Source organism: Mus caroli, unplaced genomic scaffold (assembly GCF_978045245.1).
Source record: "Mus caroli unplaced genomic scaffold, Mus_caroli_1 scaffold_3, whole genome shotgun sequence".
NCBI classification, from domain to species: domain Eukaryota; kingdom Metazoa; phylum Chordata; class Mammalia; order Rodentia; family Muridae; genus Mus; species Mus caroli.
Window position 1 is genome coordinate 113,086,747 of NW_028227258.1, and position 16,583 is coordinate 113,103,329.

At 35.5% G+C, this 16,583-nt stretch overlaps 1 pseudogene; it reads left to right on the plus strand.

Annotated features, from left to right (window-relative positions):
• The window catches only part of LOC110287930 (rho GTPase-activating protein 20-like), a 251,368-nt pseudogene that overhangs the window by 129,025 nt on the left and 105,760 nt on the right, over positions 1-16,583 (plus strand).

Below are 16,583 nucleotides of genomic sequence, written 5' to 3' on the forward strand. Positions count from 1 at the left end.
CTAACATTGATATTTTTAGTTCATCTGAGGATGGAAACCAGAAGAGCAGAGGTCTTTTCAATACAGTTGCCAGGAGATAGAGGTAGAGGAGGGCTCTGGACAAAATGCATCCTACAGGATATATACCTAAGTGACCCAGTTCTTCTAAGTCGATGCCACTTCCAAAGGTTTATAGCCCTTGCCCCTGGCTTCTAAGATTAAGTGGACCTTAGGTGGAGCTGTTTTTGATCCCAGTTGTTAACACTGAATTTTATCCCAGTTGGTTCCTGCCAGTCCTTCCGTGTTTGCATTCCTCTGTTTTGTGTAAGAATCCAGTAACCTCATTGTACCACCTAACTTCCCTATTTTCTTCTGTATAAAAAGTTAGATGCTTGATTTGACAAATTACATTCAGATCCAGCACACTCTTGTGTCTGAGTCTGTCAATTCCCACCGACTTTATGCCCATCTGTCTGAACCCCTGATTACCATGGATTGAGGGGGGCCGATTGGGCCCGGTCCGTGGCAGTTTCCTACTAGCTTCTTCCAACCCAAGAGCTAAAAATGAATCTTTTCTAATTTGCATTCTAGGTCTGTGACCAAACTTAAGGATGAAAGTCTATATTTCAACTTACAGGTTATTGTCCATCAAGAAAGGAAGACAGGGCATACATTGATGGTTGTAAGAGGCAGGAAATGTGAAGGATTTTTTTTTTTTTTTTTTTTTTTGCTTGCATAAAGATTTACTCTAAACCATTGTTCTTACATGGCCAGACCCAGCTGCATAGGGATGGTATTCTCCACAGTGGGCTAGGTCATTCCCCATCAACTAGTAATTGATTTGTAATCAAGAAAATTTGCCAAAGACATGCTCACAAGGCACTCTGATGGAGAAAGTTTTTTTCATTGAACTTCTCTTTCCTTCAATTCCAGAACACCCCTCTTCCTAAGTATCTTTCAACCTCACTGACTGTGTCCACCCTGACTTACTGAAAGGATTATTTACTTATTAGCCTTTTGGTATCTAAATGGACCATGTGTAGTCTTGATGTCTCATTCTGCTCAAAATCTTCACTTCTCTTCCTATGCCAGTCCTTCACCTCTTCATTAAGATGCTCCAAGCCTCCAGTCTTTCCTGACCAATGCTTATTCAGCATATGCACTTGGGTATTTAATTGTTATTTAAAACATAGTATAAAAAGTCACCTACTGACTCTCTTTGTCACTAAGTTACCCTTATTTAGAAAAGAATAACTCCATGTTCTCAGTCAAATTTTTACAGCCAACTTCCACTACTCTGTGTCTTCTGCTCACTCAGTCAATATTTGTACTATGGCCCTACTAAGCAGTGTGTGCACATCTCTAGACTGAAGTACAATGACTAGTGAACTAGTCTAATGAAAACATAAACTCCCAGAGCTTAGGCATAAATGGATAAAGTTGTACATTAATAGCTAAAATGTAAATTGCAGGATATTTTTAATAGGATAGTATGGGAAGAATTTGGCAAAAATGATGAATAATGAGTTTTGAATGTATAGTCTGAAAAATCAGATACCATAAAAGTATCAGCAAATTGATTGTAACTGAGCAAGGCATATGTAGGTATGGGAACTGATGTCTGTGACATTTTCTGACTAGGTAATTCAAGGCCATCAGTGTTGTAAGGACTAAACTTCAAAGCCTTATGAAGCGCATTTGAAAGTTCATAGTCCTTCCTGAACTGATTAGCACATTTTTGATGTTTCACTATATACACTCACACACACACACACACACACACACACATATATATATATATATATATATATATATATATATATATATATATATATATATATATATCTGAAAGATGTTTAGTCAGTAAAGTTCTTGCTGAACAAGTCAAAACCTGAATTTGCTTCTCCAGTACTTATGGACAAGGAAGGCATGGTGTTGTGTATTGCTATTCTAGTTCTGATGAAGTGGCAGCAGGAGGATTCTTGGAGTTCATCCATCTGCTTAAAAATCAACAAGCTTATGTTTATCACAAATACTATTTTTCAAAACTTGAGGGAAGTGATAGTAAGATACACACAGTACCAACCTTTGGCCTCTACATGCACATGAATGTGTGCACTAGCATACACAGACACACAATAAGCATACATCCATATATACACAAATAAGCCATCGCTTCATTTTGGAAAACTATAACTTCAATATGTATGTGTTTTTGTCTCCATTCAACCATGAATATTGAAAAACTATTACAATCCAAAGAATTATTAGAAAGAGAGGAAGAACATTACACATAGATGATGCAAACAACTTCCAAAGTCACTTAGAATTCTACCTTTACTTCCATGCAAATTCTGAGAAGGTAAAGGGAATAATGGTACATGAATAAACTAAATTAGTTCTGCTTTCTCCCCAGAACCCTCCATATGCTTCCTGAATCACATGGAAAAACAAAACAAAACAAAACTGACTCTTTGCAGTGAACTTCAAGACTCCATCTGACCTAACCCTCTTCTCTTCCCCATTCTGAGCATGCCTCAATCAGAAGACCCATCATCTTGATACTGTAGGCTAATTCTTAGCTGATGAAGTAATTGAGAGGTGACTTCAAAGGCTTAAGTCATTGCTGAGTTCACAGCAGAATGAACTGTTGGGGATAGGCCTGGATATGGATCTCCCTTGTTGAAAGTAGGCTAATGGGCTTATTGATTGGAAAGCTATATTATCAGCTTTCTTCTTCCTTCTTTGATCCCTCTGGGACTCCATGAGAAGAAGACTTGACTTCTACCATACCCTTACACCATGATGCTCTTACCTAGCTACAGACCTAAAACAATGGACCCAGCTGAGCAGAGCACTGAAAGAGTCGATCAAAATAAATACTGCCTTTATGTTGCTTATTGCAGAAAGACTGATTAACACAAATTTCTGAAGGTGAAGTTATCAGATTACAGAATGTTCAGTCTTTCAATTGTTTATACCTAAGTAACTTTTCTAAACTTCTTCTCTTTCTAATGGTTTTCTCAGCAAAATGTATAGTTAAATTGACAAATTTAACTATATATATTATTAAATTTTCTTTCTTTCTTTCTTCCTTTCTTTCTTTCTTTCTTTCTTTCTTCCTTTCTTCCTTTCTTCCTTTCTTCCTTTCTTCCTTTCTTCCTTTCTTCCTCTCTTCCTCTCTTCCTCTCTTTCTCTCTTTCTCTCTTTCTTTCTTTCTCTTTTGAAGGTTAAAATTTTCAACATAGAGTATCATTCTAGTTCTTCAAAAGAACATGGCACTTTGTGTAGGTCAAACTGTCCTCACATCTATGATGCTCTACTTTCCTAATTAATTTCTGCACTGATCTCCCTCACAATTATCCTGCCCCTCAAATTTATCATTCACAACACTTATTAAGTTCCAAATTGCAAAAGACCACTTGAACAATGTAACTCAGGAAGTGAGAAAATGAAGATTCTTTCTGTGTGGACAGATAGTGATATAAGTGCATGCTCCTGGGGGCATGGCACACACATGTGCTAAGAGGCATGCTCATGTTTGTACATGTGATGAAATACAGAGGCCAACCTTAGGTTGATAGCCATCTTTCTTTGGAGATAGGATCTCTTCTTGGGAGCAGAATCCATTTATTACGCTATATTGTCTACATAACCCCAAGGACCTCATGATGTTGGCTAGGTTGTTCCAGGGTTCTTCCTGTCTCTGTCTTCATAGTGCTGGGATTATAAATCCACAGCACCCAATCTAATAACTGTATGTGTATGAAGCCTATTGAACTTGTTTATTCACTCTAGTGCAGCAATTTTATTACCAACTGAGCCATTTCCTTAGGAAAATAAGTTCCCTTTTGTAATTATGCTACAAAGAACTTTCTTTAGTGATTTACAAGATACTTTTAACTTCCATTTATACATTTTTTGCCATTATCTGATAATTTTAACTTTTAGTAATAGAGTATATTCACTTGTCTTTCATCTGGCTCGGCTCTTCATCTTTCATTTGTTCATTTGGGCATTTCTTTCTAAATGCAGTGAACTTTTTGCCATTGACAGTCAACTTTACTAGGACTCCGTGTACATAAATAGTGGCAATTACTGTGGTGTTAAGATATTAACATGTCTATTTCTCTAAACCTCTCTTCCTATTTCACTGATATACTGTTACAAAATGGGCAGTGCAATATATAATATGTGTGTGTGTGTGTGTGTGTGTGTGTATACATATTTGCTGCAGTACACGCTGAATCTCACACCTCGCCTATCCCTCACCATCTGCATTCTTAAAATGCCAATTTTTCATTATTTGTACCCCAGGAGCTACCAGGGCTTAGTGCTTAATGGACTCAAAAAATTGTTTGATAAATGCATTGATGAAAAACAATAGAGCTTTAAAGTTCTATAAAGCATTTTCAGAGTCATTATTCAATATCCAAAGACAATTGTAATAGCTGCAGTAGCAGCAGGAGAGTTTCAAGGAAGTTATGCAGCCTGTAAAAAGTGCCTAATATGCAATGTGGCGAAACATAGAATATAGTTCAGTTTCTACATTTCAAATATGTATCTTCAATTCATGTGTCCCACTCATTTAGTTTCTTAATGCACCTCTCAATACACTGTAAAAATATAAAAATCTTACAGAAACACTTAGCTAGCAGCGATTGAAGTATTCAGTCCAAATCATTATGAGTGACTGTTTATATCTGAACAATAGGCATGTACTCTGAATTTCATGTTCCCTATAGTCATGCTTATGGGGAATCAAAGGGAAGGCAAAACCCATTGCTAGAAATGTTGCCTTAGAAGGTCCTGCTGCATCAGCTGACTAGTAGAACTAAGTAGAATCATTGGGTTTTCAAAAAAAAAAATAGATTTTACTGTAGTCATCAGAAGAGTTTAAAGAAATCCATTTTCATGACCAGTTTTCTAGAGAAGTTAATTAGATACAAAGATGTAAAAGTGTCACAATTATCCTGAAACACAGAACCAGGAGGCATCACAGCACCTGTTGGTACATTTAGAAACACTGTAGTTTGTTCCCTGAGAACATTCTTTTTCCATTCTCTGTGTTGGAATAAAAGTGTTTCTCCACTCTAGCAGTCTATAGATTGCTCAGTAGATGATGACTCAAAGGCCATCCAAGGGGATACTTTGGAAGAGAAAGCTCCCCATAGGCTCAGATGATTGAATACTTGGCTTCCAGTTTAATGGCGCCATTTGCATAGGTTTGGGAGGTGTGACTTGCTGGAGAAATTGTCTCTGGGGTTGAGCATTGACGTTTCAGAGTGTGGGCCATTCTTAGCATCTCTCTCTCCCCTCCCCCCTTTCCCCTCTCTCTTCTCCCCTCCCTCCCTCCCTTCCTCCCTCTTTGACATTCTTGTTGTTTGCAGTTCAAGATGTGTAATCTCAGCTTGGTACTGAAGAAACCATGTCTGCTTCATCCCTGAAATGACAGACTTTCATCACTCTAGAAACATAAGCCCAAATAAACACTTCCTTCTTTAAGTTTCTTTAATCATGATGTTTTATCACAGCAGCAAGAAAGTAGCTAAAACATTGGGAAAGCTTTGTACTGCCCACTTTGGCTAGTGTGGAAAATGTGTGCCAATGGTGTTTGTTGGTTAGAATTTTCTGGAAAATTTCATCCACACCACCCACTTCAGAATGTACAAGATGTTCTAAGTGTGTATGCATGTGAAGTGGAGGGGGGGGGTGTCTACAATTCCTCAGAAAGATGAGTGCTATACTGTGCCAGGTTTGCATGGATACTACTGAGCAAAACTATCACTCAGCACAAGCTCACTTTATAGATTAGCTGTTAAGATACCAAGAATCAAAAGAAACACGCTTATCCATATAATGTTCTATTTAATTCTTCCCTATGATTTCTTTTGGTTTTCTCTCAAATGAGAAATATTTGTCAAACACACAGACACAAACACATGCACATGCACACACATAAGCACACACACATGCAAAAACACACACACAAGAACACAAACACACAGATATGTTAAAATGGGAATCTTTTTACTTAAATTTATGCAAAACTATAATGTATGGCATCCAAAATGAGCGTACAGCACTGGTTTTTTAATTTCCCTTCAGAAGAGATCTGTGAGTTCCTGATAGAGAGATTGGAATCGCAACTAGGATTGTACATATGTCTATTTATTCTTGGAGTTAATAATGATTTTATATGTTAGGGATTACCATGTTATATTGTTGAATAGAACTTTTATCCTGAAATTTCCTTTGTAGTCCCTTGCTTTTTACTTTTCATCTTTAAAGTCATCCTTACCCACATAACTTCAATACAGATATGTATAGAAAGCATAAATGCATGCATGTGTGTGTGTGTGTGTGTGTGTGTGTGTGTATGTGTGTGTGTGTCTGTGTCTATGAATTTCACTTTCAAACATGTATATTTTTCATTCTGTTCACTTCTAGGCTGGCCAAAATCCCATAGAACTTATGGCAATCACCATGCCACTCCCTCTGAAATGACATTTGCTTATTTTATTTTAAGCAAGTTGCTTGTCCATATAGAAATTCCATAAGAACATTTTACTTTGACCTTAATTGGTATGTTGGGGTGATTTTCTACCACTGGATTTACTAAAATGCTTTGCAGGTTTCTGTATCTCATTTCTTTCATTTTGTTCCTTGTGTCGTTTTCTTGCCTTTTTGCAGATGAAGGTGACTTTTTTCCTATTAAATTTTAAATTGTAGAGATTAAATTTCTGTAAGAAGTTTTAAGAATTAAAACTAAATTGAGATTTTTGAAATAAAGAAATCCCTGTGATTATCCAGGTGAATTTGTGTATTTATAAACATATTTTCTCTAAGTTTTAAAATATCACAATATTATATAGAAATCCATCCTTTTTTGTTTCTCCTTGTATTGCTTTCATTAGTTTGATAGTTATTTACTCTATTTTGTAAGGTCTACGTGAGCACTCTGTCTAGGCAGTGTTAGAGTGTGAGGCCAAGTAAAGCTTATTACTTATGCTCTGCACTCTGGGGCATGTGTGCCATCTCATCTCTCAGAATGTGGAGCTACACGGATCAGGACCTAACCTGGACTATACAGGTAGACTATGTCTTAAGTAGTGTAAGACAGAACAAGCAAAGTAAAATAGGAATTCAGTAGCTATTGGGATTCCTTCCTATCTTATGTAAAACAACTAACTAGAGCTTATCATTTTAATCCATATAGAACAATAATGTGGAGCCTCAATGTCTAGATTAGTTTTCATATTATTATTATTATTATTATTACTTTTGCTGTTGTTGTTGTATATAAATCAAGTGAGCCAATTTTAGGTCCAAGATCATGTGGCTTTGAGAGTTTTTATTTACCTCAATTATGTCTGATTTATACTCATATGATGTAAGCTTTAGAAGACTCAGAGTTGAGTGAGGAGTGATCTTTGTGTTTAGATGCCCTACAGTGATATCATATTTTTACCTTTTATTGACCTTCTATTAAATTGAAATTTTAAACTCAATTTTATTCCCTTCATTTAACATTATTATAAAAGCATGTTGTGATAATTTTCCTACACATCTGATTTATTTGGTTATATGTTTTGTTTTGTTTCGTATTTACTTCCTTAATTAGAGGTACATGAGTGCATATCTGGTTGAAGTGTTACCTATGAAATTTCAAGCAAATGGGTGACTTCTTCATTTGCCCAATAAAAGCAATTCAGTGAGATACCACTGCGGTCAATTTTCACTATTGATATTAGTTAATTTCTAGAAAGCTAACATGGAGCCTGAATTAATTAATAATTGATCATTTCCTCTAAGGGGGATACATTCATAGCATTGCATCAATCAAAATATAACATTATTTTGTATGCATTTCTGTTCAAGATAATCATACCCAGAGTTCATTAGTTAGTACTGAATCTACAGTCAATACCACTACAACTCATGTCAAAACAGCTTGTCAGCTACCCACATTTTCTCTAATGGACTTCATGGAATTTTGTATTTAAGACTACCACAAAACTATTAGTGAAATGATTAGGTGCAATTTTAATCAGTTATATATATATATATATATATTATATATATCTGATTAAAATTATATAATTTTAATTTATAATATAAATATATAATATATATTGCTTTGAAACGTTTAAAAGCAAGGAATTATTTTCCTTGAAAAACTCATTCATGAAATAATCTGCTATAGGGACACGTTGCATCATGTGTAAAAAATAAGGCAATCAGACATTTCTCAAATAATTAGCAACTTCTATCTGTTCGATGAAATCAATCTCCGTATTCTCTTTCTATTCCTTATTTAGCATTTATAAACACATCTCCACAATCAAAAGAATGATAATGATATGTTCAACAAGTTCTTATAATCTTATACTTCTAGTTTGAACACATACACAAGTATATAATCATATACAAATATACCTTTTAAATTTTGTGTTAATTAAATATAGATATATTGCATTAATTTTGAGTGCCTATGTTCTTTGAATTCAGTTCATACATACAAAACTAGTTATTTTGGATTAAAATGGCAAAATCAATTTTTTCATTTAAGAATTATCAATCATGTCACAAAATGTTTAATAAAACCATTCTTATTTATAATCACATTACAACTGTCAAAATACATTTTTTTTCCAAATCCATGTTCAATTTTATTGATTGTTGCAATAGTACGAGTGTCTTCTGAAATAAAGGACCAAGCTTGAAGTCACTTATGAATTCAATTTCTCTATCTGTTTACTCTATTAGATAGTCTGTGTTTGAATTTCAGTAAATTTATGCTTTTGAGGGTTTAAAACTTGTTAATTTGCCAAGAGTTTCTTTAACTTCATGAAATAAGAGAACTCTACAGGAATATCTCAGAAGTGTTGGGAGAAAATTTCATCTCAAAATTAACTTTATGTATATATTTAATCAGATTTAAGAAGGCTTAGGAATTGGTTAAATTTTATTCTTGATGTGTCTATTAGGGCCTGTTTCTAAGAGATGGCACACATATCAGTGTATTGGCTAAGGATATCTGCCCTTATCATAAGTAGGCAGTATGAAAATGGCCCCTGACCAGGAACCAGAACAATAGAAAGGTGAATTTTTGCACTTCCAGTGCTTGAAAAACTTCATCACCTTCTCTTTGAAATTATCTGTACAAGAAATCTTAAGGCTCTTAAGAATTTGATCTCATGATTAAAGTCATTCCTTGTGTGATGCTTTCGCTGTAAACTGGTCTGTGCTACCCAAACGCCACATACCAGGGTTTCCAGCGTTCATATAATTAGCTGTGATGCTCAGCTTCAGAGTTCTTGTGAACTAATCTCTCTAATGGCATTTCAATATACCTATCATCTACATAGCGATTATTGATCTATCTAGTATTTCTATATAAATAACATTTATACTCTATCAATCTAATTGTTTTGTCTTTCTTCTTCAAATAATAATAATTATATTCTTTATTGTCACAGAATTCTTTTAAGAATTATTTAATACCTATATCCATTGTATTTAAATTTTGTTTTGTTCAATTAATTATAATAGTTTCTAGTTCCAGTTTTATCCATCATAAAGTTAACCTTTATTTATTTTTTTTTGAGACAGGGTTTCTCTGTATAGCCCTGGCTATCCTGGAACTCACTCTACAGACCAGGCTGGCCTTGAACTCAGAAATCCGCCTGCCTCTGCCTCCCAAGTGCTGGAATTAAAGGCGTACACCACCACTGTCCGGCTTTTTTAACCTTTAAATTTTATGTAGTAAAAAATTACATACCTTATTTATAATGTTTCTTCTTGACTTTACAAATAACTGATTTTAAAATGGACATTACATATAGATTAATATTTTCCTGCTTTGTTCAGTTGATGATAGTCCATCAATACCATTATTTATTTTGATGCTCCTATTAAAGACAATTTATATCTTTTGTACTTTCTTCTCAGATAAATTATTCTATGAAAATTATTCACTTTCATGTGGCCAATGGAAAAAAGTCTATTTTAATGTGGCTTTTTTTTTCTCTCATAGAGTAAACCACCTATTCAAAGAATCCTTCCTAATTCTAGTAGGAAAATAATACAATTGGGACTTTTGCTTCAATAAAATCATTGATTTTGGTTATCATTAATTACAAATCTTTAAGAGAAAGAACAAAGACATTTCTAATAGTGAAAGTGAAAACTAATCTTGTATGTAAGTGCTTATCCATGTGCTTGGTGCATTTTGTTCATATTGGTTACCTCTTTTCTTATGGTAGAAGCACATACCATTTAAGATATTGATATCTTTTCTACGTTTCTTCATCCTCTTAATGGCTATTAATATGTATCTATCTCTCACAGGTTGACTGGCAGAATTTCTAGACCCAAGTATATTTAACTCTGATTGTACATTCAAATTCTAAAAACTTATTTTTCGTTGGCATTTAAATCAAGGATATGAATAAGAAATACTGTACAATATTTCCATATGTCAAGTCCAAACACAGAGATATAAATAAATAAGCCAGATACTGACAAAGCAGACCCTAGCAGTCTCACTTTAACTGCACTATTGAAACCAATCTCCCACCAGATTTTGGTTATGTGGCAGCAATTGGACTACATGCCAGACCAGCTTCTTTTCAGTTTTCCAAAGAATTCTAAATGTGAATCCTGTCATTCCTTAATAGTATGAACAAAACATTTCATTTAATTAACATTTGACAATCCAAGGAATAACCAGTTCCATATACTCACTTTCAAATATTTTACTTAAAACACACCTAGCAATTGTGTATAGTTGAATACTTTAGATTCATATGAAAGACAACCATCACTGTGTTTATTCTCTTTTGCCAGTATCCATTGAACCTTAGTTGAATAATCTGTATCTATCTGCTTGCAAGCTAGGAATTTACTTCTTTCTACATCTTAGGTGCTATGCTTGAAAGCCAGAGGTGCAGATGAGCAGCCTGATGCATTTTCTTTCCCTTGAAGCTTTGTAACAGAACAAGAGAAAGCTTAGTATTTCTTTCTTTTTTTAAAAAAAGATTTATTCGTTTATTATATGTAAATACACTGTAGCTGTTTTCAGACACACCAGAAGAGGGCATCAGATCTCCTTATAGATGGTTGTGAGCCACCATGTGGTTGCTGGGATTTGAACTCAGGACCTCCAGAAGAGCAGTCAGTGCTCTTAACTGCTGAGGCATCTCTCTAGCCCTTAGTATTTCTTTTATTTGAATATGCTTGATCCCTTCCAGAGCTCATGCTGACATTTGGATTTTTCTTTTTTCTTTTCGTTTTACTTTATTTGTTGTTGTGTTTTGTTTTGTTTTGTTTTGATGGGGAAATGAGTGAGTGGGTAAATTGTATGTGGCACAAACTTGAAAACTGGCGTTTAAATCCCCAACTGCTTCTTAAAACTCACAACAGCATGACATCTAGCCTGTGGCTCCAGTCCTTGGAAGGAATAGGAAGGAGTCCCCAGGGGACACCTAATTGGCAAAGACAATGCAAAGCAGAGTTCTGGGTTACCTGGAGACTAAGTTATTACAGAGGAGAGTGATCATGGAAGACACTCAACCTCTGGCCTCCACATGAATGTGCAGACCCCTACAAACCCCCACCCTTGTGAATATCCATACATGCATACATACTTATTAAAAATGTTGAATGATCCCTGGATACAGCAGTCTCTAGATGGTCCATCCTTTCGTCACAGCTCCAAACTTTGTCTCTGTAACTCCTTCCATGGGTGTTCTGGTCCCAATTCTAAGGAGGGGCATAGTGTCCACACTTCAGTCTTCATTCTTCTTGAGTTTCATGTGTTTACCAAACTGTATCTTATATCTTGGGTAGCAACCATATGGGTGAACAACATTATGAACTAACCAATACCCCGGAGCTCTTGACTCTAGCTGCATGTGTATCAAAAGATGGCCTAGTCGGCCATCACTGGAAAGAGAGGCCCATTGGACATGCAAACTTTATATGCCCCAGTACAGGGGAATGCCAGGGCCAAAAAAATGGGAATGGGTGGGTAGGGAAGTGGGGGGGTTAGGGTATGGGGGACTTTTGGGATAGCATTGGAAATGTAATTGAGGAAAAGATGTAATAAAAAATATTTAAATAATGTTGAATGAACTTCAATGAAACTTTATAAAGGGGGTGAAATCTTTAAAAGATGATGAGTAGCTCAGTCTCCGTATGGGTCCCCCAACAACTGGAGCAGAGGCTCTGCCCTAAAGAGCAGAGGCTCAGTAGCAGAGGTTTGTGTGCCTGATCTGATGCACCAAGGTAGGCGGATACCCAGGGTAGCCCACCCTCTCAGAGGCGATTATGGGTAAGGTAGCAAGGGACTCTGTTGGGTGGCAGCATTCAGGATGTAGATAGATAGGGAGAGAGAGAGAGAGAGAGAGAGAGAGAGAGAGAGAGAGAGAGAGAGAGAGAGAGAGAGAGAGAGAGAGAGAGAGAGAGAAATAGGGATGTTGTGGGATTGAATTGAATGAGTGGTTCTGAATGTAGTTTCAACAAATCCACAACATACCTGAGAAAATCTTTTTCATTTATGCTGATTCCCTTCTGCAGTGCTTGGATAAGCATGGCCCTCATGGGCTCATATATTAATGCTTAGTCCCTAGATACATTAACAGTTTGGGAAGGACAATGTGACATAACCCGTTAAAACAGCTGTGTCACTGGAACTTAGAGCTGTCAAAAGCCTATGGCATTTCCAGTTAGCACTTTGTGCCTTTTTGTCTTGCAGACCAAGACACAAGGTTTCAGCCATGGCTCCAGTGCCATGTCTGCCAGTCTGCTGCTATGGTCTTGGATATGATAGCCATGGACAGAAATCTTTTCAAAATATGAACCATCGATAAACTGGTCTGTAAGTATTCTGGGTCATGGTGTTTTGTCACTGCAGTAGAAAGTAATTAAGACACTTTCTAATTTCATCAATGTAATGATATAAGACTCTCAGATAAAGATGCCCAATCTTAGATATTTATCTTTAAGTACACTGAAATAAATAAATAAATGTACTTTCCTGTATAAATTATCAGTTTAATATAGTCTGCTATATCAACATAAAAATCCATCACCATATAAGCACACACACATGCACAAACATGCATGCTCTTATGACAAGGGAGGGAGGGAATAAGCAAGAGAGGAAGAGGGAGAGACACAGAGAAAGAGTTGAGACTAAGGCATAATAGGCACATTGTAACAAAATTATTCCATAAGTGCCATTAAATTCCTGTGGATGGACAGCTGGAAAAGACAGGAACAGGCACGTATTGGATAGTTCTCTAGGGAGTCAGCTTTTGATGGAATAGCATATGAGTCTGAACAGGAGATTTCTGCTAATCAGAGGTTTTGCATTTATTTTGAAGTTATTTTGAATTACTGAACTGACAATAAAATATCCAGTTTAATATTTTGTAAGAAATCTCTGTTTTGCCCATAAATCATTCATTTAGGTACAAGTAGGTTTCTAAATTCTATATGCAAAATGCTATAAAATATATTTCCATTTATAAAATAGTATGCCATTCATCCAGTAAGAAAATATACATAGCTATTTTTATTGATTATGCAAATACTATTGAATTACATTTAGTTCAAAATTATAATGTCTGGACATGACACCATGCCTGTTCCATGTGAAGCTGCTGAGAACATTATACATGTTTAAACCTGAAAATTCAAGCAAAGCTTCTTCCGATAAGAAGAGGATAATATTCAAACAAGTTGTAACCTGCACGGATGCACAGCATTTGAGGCATCCTTGCAATCATTACTGATGTCAACATCAGGTCACATTCTAGAAAGCAGGCTCATCAGTGAGGAAATCTTGAGGCAAAGCTAGACTGGGGGCAACAACAGACCCATCCTTTCCTCTCTCCTTTCACTCTCTGAGTGCCTACATAGGGTCAGCTGTGGGTGTTGATGACATTTTTATGCCAATAGAACAAATTCTAAAGAACAGATAGAAGAAAAACCAAAAGCAAAGCACTCCTAACTAATTCTGCAAACTCTCTCCGGGACTGACTGCAATCTGTGTGAGGCAGGAACTCCAAGTGACATAAAGTACAATTAAAAGCTGTGGAGTGGGACAATTACTTGTGAGAAAATGTAATTCCTCTATCCTCAGCACCTCAGAAAGTGAGGTTCCAAGTCAGTTTCTTCCCCATGGTAAGATTCTGTGGGAAAAAAAAAAAGCTGTATATGAAAAAAGAAAGAGAGGACGATTGTTTTTGTCATTCTGTGGCTTGTGTTACTTTAAACAGGCTTTTGGAGGCCTATCTTTAAAGTGTTTCTAGTTTCAAATCAGAAACTTAAAAATCTAGGGAGAAAGGAAGAAAGTGAATACAATCCTATGCAGACAGTCTGTATAATGAAGCTTTCATCTGTTAGCCAGAGAATTAGAAAATTCTAGACATATAAAGTTTTATGAGATTCCAGTAGGTATAACTGAAATAAAATGCTTTTCACATTCTTATTATTTAGCTTATTCTCATAGGACTTAATGGAGTGCAAAAATAGAGTTAACAAACCGATTAGTTTTTAAATCCCTTTATTTTAGGCTATGTGTTCACATATAGAGCCTCAAGAGAAGAAATGGTATAGTCAACTACATGATAAGAGCCCAACAACTACAATTTAGAGCATGTGATTTTCTAAGATTTTACTATTCTTCTGATAGAAAACAACCAGTTATTTCCACAAATTGATATGTTTACACTCTGATCTCCAGCACTCCAGATTTTAACTTTATTTGAATATAGGTCATTAAAATAATTAAATTAAAAATTATTTTAGTAAGTTGCTCTCTTTTTACTGATGACTAAAGTGGAAATTTATGGATTCTTTGGAGAATCCGGTGTATTCCATGGTGTTTTTTCTGGAAACTGTCTTAGGAGAGGATTTTTTTTTTTTTTCTGAAGCAGAACTTGGAGATGTCTTGGTAAGAAAAGACAAATGGTGATTTTTCTGGAACCCGCCTGGGAAAATGGCATGTGATTTTTGCTAAAACAGACACTTGAGAGAACACGTGGTATTCGAAAACCAACAGACAGTGGGCTAAGCTGTGGGGTGTTGATTTGCCTTGCTTCTCTCCTGGTCTTCCTTGGCCTTTGCTAATGCTGGTCTTTGCTGATGATGCTATGACATTGGTTTGCCTTGCCTTCCTCACTGATTACCATCTCTCATATCTCTATAGAAAGAAATGCACCAAAGAACTTCTGGTGATGTTCTGGACAGCTTCTTGTTATTTCTGCAGACTCAGGCTGATTAGCAGAGCCTTAAGTCATTTCTTCTAGATGGATCTGCCATTGCTGATTCACGTGAACTGAACTGCTGCTATCCAGACAACGACGATTGCATTTGCCCCAAAGAAATATTTCTAAACAGATCCGTATCCTCTTTTGCCCTATTACCCTTTCTTTCCCACTACCTTTGGTGGGTATGAACTAGAAGGGTGGTTAGAACACTTAAGTACCCTTATTAAACTAGGTTTTGAAAACTATAAACCTACAGATTGTCTTATAAGAAGACTTTGGGGCTCACAGAGACACCAGGAAGTCTTTCTTTGAGGAAAAACCATGTTCATAAACCAGTGTGAAAGGTAAAGAGACAACAGAAGAACAAACAGCATTACTCTGATCTTAGAGAATTTTTTGTTGTTTATGCCACACAGTCTGTGGTATTTTACTAATTCATCTCTCTATTTTTATATGACCTTTTCATACAAATAACACAATATAAACATAATTTCCTTTTTTACAAAAGACATTTAATTTCATACATAAATAATTTAAGATAACATAAAATTGACACAGTAACAAGTTTGTAGATTATTTTCCATAGTAATTAGCTCATGTCTATTAATCTGAAATAATTTTGGAGTCTCAAATTAGAAATACTTTAAGCATAATATTAAACTACTAATTAAAAAGTAAAGGCACAAAAATAAGTTTATATATAAGTCAAAGTTTATAAATATATAGCATTATAAGTATAAGACATGATTTTGCAGTTGTTACAGGTTTTTTAAATACATGGTTTATGTAGTAAAATACACAAATGAGCAAAGCCTAAGAGATCTTGGTGCTCATAACTCATAATGTATAAACCTCTGTCAACAGTCTAGAATATGCATGAGGTAAGCCTGTGAAATATGTAATGTGAGCAATAAAGTATGCAAAATCAAGAGCTAAAGTATATAGCTTAGTCAGTAAAACTTGGCAAGCATAATGATTAAACAATTTACTGAAAAGGCAAAATATGCAAAAAGGAGCAAGCAATCTTATTTATTAAGCTGTAGTATTGGATCACCAATAGATAGTTCCAGAAGGTTTGATTTGAAAAGTAAGCTCTTCAAATGATCTATGCTGCTCCATCAGCAGATTATGTTCCTCGATCATTGCGCTCTATGAAAAATTAATTGGCTAACTACGGGATTTTATGATTGCAACTGAGGAAATTCATTGAGATACTTAAGAGTTTATGTGCGTGATTTGAAAACCTTAAATGGCATCTTAGAGGGGTTTGCTGTGTACTTTTACTAAATCCTACCAACAGCTTTACCCTCCCTGTTTGATCAA